Genomic DNA, 9,585 nt, shown 5'->3' on the forward strand with positions numbered 1-9,585 from the left:
AATATAATCGGAAATAATGTGGTCAACAAATTAACCAATTAATCTTTGGTAAACCGTACTAGCTTAAGGCGAATTTCACTTTAACCATAACGACACCCAACACTTAAGTTTCAGAATCATAGGCCCTTCATTTTCAGCATCTAGAATTTGAAGTAAATATTGATTCTTACGTAAAGAGTGGTGTTCTTCGTTGTTTAGCGGACAACATAGCCAGCTGCTTTTATTTTCACGGCGGCTCTTTTAACAATGTTTTTCATTCATGTCAGCCTCTCATTGCTAAATTATGAGCCTGGCCTTTCAGAGCTTGGATGTGTGCCTTTGTATCTGATATATTTTAAAAAGCGTTCATCGTTTTGTCTTTCAGTTCAGTTAACATTCAGTTCTGTTACGAACGCGCGTACATGACTACACATCTATATCTGTAACTGCATCATGCCTCCTGTGTGCTTGCATATTGCTAGCAGCCACTCTGTGCTCGGGAGGCACAGTTTTGTTTTCTGATAAATCAATTAAAGTTATTCCCTACATGTACTAAATATTTTCTTGAGGCGATAAATCGTATTTACAAACATAGAAAGAAACATCAGGAAAGCTGTTTACACTATTTTCGGTAAAGGAACCCTAATGTGTATCCTTTTTTTTTCTATGATACGAAATGAAGCAAAAACTACCTTATCAGCGCATTCTAGCGTCAAGATCACTCTGCTTGAAATCGTAATTTCAGTCAAGGGAGCTAACTAAAGCCATGACTTGGCGACCGCTTCCAGGTGTATTGGCAATGCTCACATTGTCGGGGTAATCTTGTTGGCCCTCATGATGGCACGAGTTTTTAGCGAGCGTACCGAGCTTTGCAGTGGCGATGTAGCTACCAAGCAGCAAGAGTAGAAATTAGAGGAGATTTATACGTCACTTCTAAAGAAACAAGTAATTATATTCTTTTTTAATATTATGGGCTGAGGCGGAAGAAGAAATTATCGTAAACTTGCATGTGTACTGCTGCCCTAGGCTGTGGTGTGGCAGCTAGTGACTGTAGCCGTGGAGTCACGGCAGCATTTATTTTGTTTACTTAAGCCATGCTTGAGAGTAGGGCGACCGTCATGCGTGAATGCTCTGGTAGGCTTTTTTTAGTTTCTGGTATATTTATATATAAAAACACACAAGTGATGTTTTCTTGATCGGAAGTAACGGAATGGAGGTTTGTGCAGCGACTTCTCTAATTTATGATTCCCATGTATCGTCTAAATCAGAGTCCTTTAATACTTTTATGGTCACGAAACACCTCCGTAACGCTATGGGAGCGTTATATATTGACCGCGCCTTCCGCGAGGCGGCGCTAGGAATTCTGTGGGAGCCAAGCCAGCGTCGTAGAAGCCGCGAGGAGCGCGACGCCGGCATCAGCTGCTATTCTCGCTCTTAATTTTGTCTTCATTCACTAATATTGCAGTGAATGTGACGCGCAAGCCTTCAATGCCGAAAACCTGCTGTGTGACGGGTTGCCGTTCTGGTTAAAGAGGCACGCCGCAGAAGGCTTTGCTGTTATGTTTGCCTAGCTACCCAGAGCAGGGTGAAATATGGAAGCGGGTGATACCGAAACTGGAAGGCGGTGGGTTCAGTTTTAACTCAAACCATGTCCGTGTCTGAGAGGGGCATTTTGACCCCATGGATATTATTCGGAGTGATGAGTTTGTAGTCGACGGACAGTCTGTGTCTCTGCAACGCGAGAAACTGAAACTCAGGCCCGGCGCATATTTGAAGGCCTACCATCTCACTTCAGTAAGCCGAAGCCACGAACTCACCCGCCCAGAGTCAAGCCACCAGCAAAAAAACTCCAAACATCGCTAGAGCCGAGCACTGGCGGCATTTGCTGGCTCTTCAACAGCATACCAGTCCACTGCAGCATACGGAGATGAAAATAAGCCGCTCACGTCCCTGGGCGCCTTTTGTTGTTGTTTTCAGCATGATATTCCTGCGGTGGACTATTTGATATCTTACTTCTACGTTCAAAAGAACTGTTTTACTTTTTTATGCAGATATGACACCGAACCCTGAAAGTGCCTCCACACGCTCACACACTGGCTGTCAGACAGAGGAAGCGGTATGTTCGCTGTCGGAGCTACAGGCTGTGAAGGGCCAGCTCCGATGCACGCAGAAACAGCTTCGCTTGTGCCAGATGAAGCTGGCGACGATGCCATTACAGGTAAACAAGCTCAGAAGATTGAAAGGAGACATCGCAAACTTGTCTTCACGCCAGAAGTTATTTTTGATCAGTGGCTGATGAAGTCCAACCTGAAGTCTTCGAAAGCAGCAAGGTGAGAGTCCAAAAGTAGAAAATCGCGCTGTAGCGCTTTTTCTTGCGTATTGTACTTCAGAAACTGAACAGAAACATATGCCTGTAAATCACTGTTCTGAAATTAATGATAGCAGCATGCGTAACATTTCTGAGTTGTGCTTCGGTTTTAACTTTGTCAGGGGATAAAAATATATGCTGTCCAGTTTTATTAGCCCTTTAATGCTGTTTTTATGTCTGTAATAAAAATGTAAACGTGTCTTTTTTGTTCCACGATCTCCGGCTGCTGTGATGCATTTCAAGTGTGAGGAGCCTGCTACACGTAGCCTATTTATAACTTATTCTTTTTGTCTACATAGATACAGCAAGGTGTGGCTTTATCACTGTCTTCTTCTGGAGATAAAGTCTTCAGCAGTGTACACTTTAACGCACGAGAACGATAATCTGCCTTTGCCAACCCCTCGCACTATCTATGGTTACATGCGAAACCTCAAGACTGATTTTGGGTTTGATTCAAATCGATTCACTGTCCTGAAGGAAAAGCTGCAAGTCGTTCCGGACAGAGCGTCGAGATAAATATTTGCTAAAATTGTGTTTGAATCATATGTGTATCACTGATGAAGTAGTTTAAAATGAACTGAAACTTTGTTTAAGGTGTGTTGATGTTTGACGAAATGAGCGTGAGAAAACTCGTTCACATCAGAGAGTCCGATATGGCACTTATGAGGAAGTTGAACTTCTCGGAGCACACAAGACCAGGAGACGAAAATAAAGATGCAGTTCATTTGCTCGTGTTCCTCTTCCGGCCGCTCCTGGGTGGCTGGTCGCAAACTGTGGGGACTTTCCGTGTCTCTGGTGCTACACCAGGAGGAGTATTAGCAAAGCTTGTACTGCAGTGCATTGCGCACTTAACAAATGCTGGCATTATTGCGGACGCCATCATTTGTGACCAAGCCACATCCCATCAGTCAGCGTTGAAGTGCTTAGGTAAGTATTACCAGTGTGACAATCGAGTGGTTAGACAACAGTAGCTTTAGTAGTATTAGCAAGCACCACAAAAATGTGCACAGCGTATATTGGGGTAGGTAGGAATAAATATTGCATTCTTTTTATAGGTAATAATGGCGAAATCGGCAAGATTCATACGTGATTCACGCATCCATGCGACCCTGACAAAATAGTTCACGCAAATCTAGACCCACCTCACATATTCAAGTGCATTACGAACATTCTGCAGAAGGCTGGAAAGTTTATGGTAATAGAAGTATTATTATTTGACACTTCTTATTGTTTATTACTTGTCAGTGCTAAAGCTGCTTTGAATTTGCTTACGTCGCAGCTGCATTGGCGGTCAGGAAGTATACTATGAATATATTCTGCCTTGATGCACTATGACGAAGAGCAGGCTAGGCTTCGTGCTGTGCCCAAGCTCACGAGGGCCCAGATCTTTCCTAATGCATTTCAGAAGATGAGTGTGGAGCTTGCTTTCCAGATAAGGCATCCTGCATGCTAATGCTTATTATGTAGAATATGCACCTTGAAACTTATTTGCTGAAGATATCTCTCAATATTGTTTTTCATTGCTCAGCGTGTTAGCGAAAGCACTGCAGCGGCGTTGGAGTTTTACAGCAAACAGGAGGAATGTAAAGAGCTGCGTCAGTCAGCTGCTACATAAAGCTTTACGAGAAGGATGAACAAGTAGTTCGACACTCTGAATTCTCGCAGGCCAGACCATGTGCAGTACGACGAAGCAGACCATATTACTGTGAGCATTGTACCTCTTGCATAACAGCTAGTGACCTGCTGTCTGAAGTTGGATTATGATTGCATTTCAGGACGTTGAAGGAAAACATTGCCTGACTTGATGAGTGGAACATATATGTCCAAGCACTTCCCATGCCCAAGCAGGCCTCCGTTTTGACCAAGCCAACATGTGCAGCCCTCACGATTACCCTCCACAGTATAGTTGCACTTATTGAAAGTCTGTTCAAATCAGGATTCCGCTGTGTACTGACCGGAACATTTGGCCAGGTGTCACGAAATCGGCGCACATTTTCATCAAGCCGGTACGGCGCGAGGCCCGCACGGCGTCGCGTGGAAGGCATGGAGAGAAAAGCCCCCTTCCCCGCGCGGGAGAGCGCGTAGCTTTGTACGCGTTGCCGTCACCCTCTTTCCCATTGCCCGGGGAGGACGGTGGTTCATCGGACTGGAATATGCCAGAAAATTCCAGAATCTTCTATGGGACCTAGCCAATGACGACGCGCGGATCGACGGGAGGAGAAGAGAGAGCCATAACCAGCAAAGCTAAGTGTGTGTGCGCAGTAGCTTTGACGCGTGCTAACAAACAGACGCGGCGCGCCCTATTTAAAGCGACCGCGCCGCTTGTTGAGTCAGTCAGTCAGTCAGTTCGTCAGTGTTTTTGCGACGTGCTCGCCTGTGCTTCGGCTGGACTCCCGGGAATCACCCGCTGCTGGCAAGCCCACGGACCTGCAAGGGAGCGGCGCTCGTCTCGTATGGCGGCCACATCGTGACTCTTGAGGCGTCGGACTGCAACAGTGCCCGGTGAACAATTTGGTGTTGTTTTATGTAACTCTCTAGTGTTTGATTTGTTGTAAAGCCTCTGTGTTATTGGATCATTCTGTAGTTGCATGCTTAGCGTTTGTATTCTGTAAACCTCTCGTCTGTTGTATTTCAACTGATCTTGTGTATTCCTTTGTATCGTCTCTTGCTCTACATAAATTGTGTTTTGTTTGTTACTTCTGACTCCGATCCTTACTCTGGTTTGAACCGGCGACAGCTGGGCACCAAACAGCCACCCCCTTCTGTCACTACTAGGTAGTTGAATTCCGGCTGAGCTTGCCACGCAGGTCGAGGGCATCTCCTTCGCGACCAGAACAGCTACCCCCACTCACTCTAAGGGTGTCTGGGAGTGTGCGCACCGTTAAGGGCGCATCGTTAATAATACCCCCTAATTATTAACGGGTGACACCAGGATCGTATAGAGGTAAGTGTGTTTTGTCTAGAGCTTTTTCTCCCAATGAGAGTTTTGTTTTTCTTTCAGAGGTTCTTTGGTATAGTGCGCCATGTAACTAGAGATGGAGGGCAGCCAACCGTGCAGAATTTTCTGTTTATATATCGGATGTTGTCGGTTGAACAACCTGGTTCGGCTACCAAAGCGGGCTTCAGTTGATGGAGATGGGCCAAAATTGCTCCTCAAGCTCCAAAGTCTCTTCGAGAAGCCAGTGCCTTCAACATCTCGATTGCAGAACCCTCTTTACAGTTCGCAGCGAGATACAAACCTGAGCCACGGCTCAAATCCAATCGCTTCTTAGTGAGTTTAGCTTCAACTTTGCATGCTCCAGAAAAGTTTAATAGCAATAATGTGGCAATAAACAGCCTCTCATGGATGTTCGCCTGTTGTTTGCTTTGTTTTATTGTTTTGCTTTTCAGCTTCCTAAAGAAACACTAAGTACATTTAAGGTTTACACCTTTTCAGTGCTCCTTGATGACATTCTTGTCGAGCGGATGACTTCACGGAGCATGCTGCTAAACTCGACGGTGGATTAGCGACAAACGATTGCATCCTTGACTGTCTTGCTGGTTACATAGTTAAAACGTTATCAACCATGGCTTACTGCAGTTGTGCACAAACAATGAAGATCCTCGAGCGGGAGCCAAGCGTTCATACTCGCCAAGTCAAGAGGCTTCCTCCAGGTGCCATCAAGGCAGTTGCTCGGCCTCTTGAAAATTGTCGAGAGCCATGTAGAAGAATTGACTGTCAACGTGGTTACATGCACAGATTATATAAATGCATTCCTGAGAAAGTGCTCATAGCCAACAGCACTCTCTCGGCTGGTGTTGGATGCGCATCACATTGTGTGAGCCCCACACCAGAGGTGGTGCACTTCTTTACACGAGAAAACAACAAACAGGCCTCGGCAACAAAGCGGTTTGTATGCCCAGCAGGCGGAGGCAGGAAGCCTACGTAGTAGGAGGCCTCTAAATGTCTTGAACATGCGAGCATCACTGCCACCTTAATTCTTCTTTCTGTCCTGAACGCATGATTGATGTGTCTGAGGAGCATGTGTGTTCTGCATTTGCTGATGGGAAAACTTGCACATATTCATATTATTTGTATAATAATAAATTCGCAACTTTTTATTTCATGGCTTATGTATGCATAACAAATTATGCGTGTGGTTCAGAGGTTTGTATGGCTTCTTATTTTGACTTTTTTTTTGTAGGAACCATAAGTATTTGTTATTACATGGTGTTCCTTACTGCAAATAGATATTTTTATTTTGCTATGAACTTGTTGCCACATATTGAATAGATTGTGTGTTTTTCTCAGTATATTTTATATGTGGCCGTATTATCACTTATATTTTAAAGAATCATGCAAACCTGTAACTCAATGTTGCATTGTATACACGGTAACTTTTCTTTGTGCTTGCCAGCGTTGTCTTTTGCCAGCGTTGTCTTCTCCAGCGTCCTGCGCTTATGGCACCCATAGAGGAAGAAAAAAAAAAGAAAAGAGGAAGAAAAACAGAAAAAAATTTTTCTTCCTCCATGATGGCACCGCCCGCGTCTTCGTCGTCATCGCAGCGTGACAAAGTAAAATAGAAAAAACAAATATGGCTCATGCAGCAAGTCTTAGCATATCACTTTGTTACCTCTGCAAATATTAGTAAAAAAACAAAGCACTTTTAATTAGCGTTTTCAAAAGTGTTGGTGCTTTCATCATGTGATCGCGTCTGTCATGGCCGATTGATCGCGCGCCCTCCGGTCTTCAGATGCTGCCACGACGTCTTACTTCCGTAGCAGTGAGATTGCAGTGTTTGTCGCAAGGTAAGTGCCTGGCGTAAGGATACGGTAACAGTAATGCATGAAAGCAAGGATAACCCAAACCGCCGCAACCCAGGCATATATAAACATGTTACTACACTACGACGCTAAACGTACCGGAGTGATATTGCAGACAAGTAGCGGTCAAAAAATGCGCGAAAGCCACGTTCTACTCGTGTACGCAAATCAGTTTCACAACAAGCAACGAGAACATACAGGCGTGTTTCGTCTGAAAATGGCAGCTAGCAGAATTTGCTAGCTGCCAATCGCACGCATCTTCTTGCTGTAGACAAGCTTTCAGGTAATGAGCAAAGTAGCCTTCATTAAAAGCCCAAATACCAACCTCCAAAAGCGCCAACACCAAGAGAACGGCAGCCTGTTGACCGGAAAAACGCTGCGTATACAGGGCTAGCGCGACCGTTTCGTGCCCACTCTACACACACAGCTGCGCCACCAGCGGCGCGCGCTGCCCCTATATGAAACTTCGGCCGGAGTTTCGTGACCATAAAAAGCTTTCGACTGTCTAAATTTATTATTTAGTAATTTCGGTAAATAAGGTCAATTAAATAATAAAATAATGCCATTTAGTAGCTCCTCCAATATACAACTGGTTTGCTCTGGCTGCCCATGAAATGATATCTTTTTGCTTAGGACCAAGTGGGCTAGGACACCCTTTATATGTGTATAATGATGTACACAATATTTCAATCGAATTCAGATTTTTTTCGAGGACTACAGCCCCTCAGTACTGATCACTCTGACAATCGGCGACGTAATGATTTCAGTAAAAGCCTCTAACAGGCTCACTCTAAATATCTGGAAAATAATCATTGAATGCATGCTGAAAATAAGTTAGTTTTTTTTTGTGCATTTTCTAGCAAGTGTGAAGAGGGACAGCGTGCCCTTGAGGAATTTGTTGTCCATAAATGTCGTGACGACCGCAGGCAACGGATGGCTCGTGACAACGCACTATTGGGTCGACGGGCCTAAGGAGCAAAAAAAAGCAAAATCTTCCTTCCCCCCAGCCTAAACGCTGAAATTCGGTATAAATTGTCACAAAGCCCCACAATCTTGAAGGTAACTGCTACTCGTTGTATTACAGAATTTCTTGGAATCTTTTAATTAATAATGGAGAAAGTAAACAAATATGCTTTTTTGAACCTGCCTTTCTTGGAGGGCAGGTTCAAAATGAAGCTTAAAATGAAATTTCTTAAAATGAAGCTCTTTATGCATGGATTGCTTTACACCTACCCGAAGAAGTTCGTTACTTATACGAAAGCTATTTTACAAAGTTAAAATCAGAGTCCGCTTCAATAAAAACCTGCGCATCTAAAAATGTTCCCACAACAGCTATTTCCATGCACATTCGAACTGCGGAAGATTCACGGTTAGACCAGTTACCGTGCATAAATAGACTGCGGGCCTGAAAGGGGTAAACCACTGTAACGAGCACCACTGAGGATCGCCGGCTTGGCTAAACTCGGGTCGTAGCTAGGTTGTGTATAGGTCCCCTGTGAGCCATGCATGCTCCAACATCAGTCGGAAGCTGGCCAAGTCGGCAATTTTCGTTTGCCTGCAACCGGCTGCCGCTGATCGGCAGTTCTAATGACAATATAAATCTCCCACAGCGGAACAATCTAGGCAACCGAGCTTGGCTCAATTTTTGGTTGGCCAGATTAATATCAGCCGAACAAGGCCCGATCATAGATCATAGGCTTGCCGCTTGAAAGTGGCAGCTAAAATGGCAGCTTCTTCCGCGGTTTTCGATTTGTCGGTAGTACCGCAGCGATTATTAGGGGGTGGCGGCTTCAGATGGCAAGGATGGACTACCTCGAAGATGGACAACCTTTCAGTCTTTATATTTTGGCTGCATGGAGGCGTGAATAAAATCTTTTCTTTCTCTTTGAGGCTGCGTTCGTTTCTTTTCTACCCTGATAAATGGCACACACAACGAAGGGGGATTGGCCAGTTTTGAGTGTGGACTGCCAAATCTGAAGGAGATACTTAAATAGTGTAATAACTAAATCGTCGACTAGACAAATAGCTGGGATTTAGTATCATAGAGCTTAATGGAAGCAAAAATACATTTGCAGCAATTGACATCACTTCAACTGGGGCAGGTGGCCTCGAGCTGCTCGCGCAGAAGAAGAAACAAGCGGGCTACAGCAGCCTCGTTTTCGAATACTGCTTTCTTCCCCATGACGACGCCGCAAGCGGAGACTCCTAAGGGCGTCCAGCACGGTTCATCTCGGTTCACGAAGAAGGCGGACCGCAACATGGAGCCCTCTTCTGTGGTTCCCTTCCGCGAGGATTCTACGGGGCAACCGTCGACGAATCTGCCCGCGCTCAGGCGTAGCTCTTCTAGCATCGCCGTGGGCGGACGACTGGACGCGGGTGCCTCTTCCGCGGCAGCGACCTCCTGCCAGTATTCATCGCCTTCTGCCTCCATGCCT

The 9,585-nt window shown here is 45.1% G+C and overlaps 1 pseudogene; it reads left to right on the top strand.

Annotated features, from left to right (window-relative positions):
• Positions 1 to 3,962: 3,962 nt before the first annotated feature.
• On the top strand, positions 3,963 to 6,276 carry LOC146177403 (uncharacterized; annotated as a pseudogene).
• The last annotated feature ends 3,309 nt before the right edge of the window (positions 6,277 to 9,585 follow it).

This window comes from Amblyomma maculatum, chromosome 10 (assembly GCF_055883805.1).
Source record: "Amblyomma maculatum isolate TAMU_Amacu chromosome 10, ASM5588380v1, whole genome shotgun sequence".
In the NCBI taxonomy this organism is placed as follows: Eukaryota; Metazoa; Arthropoda; class Arachnida; order Ixodida; family Ixodidae; genus Amblyomma; species Amblyomma maculatum.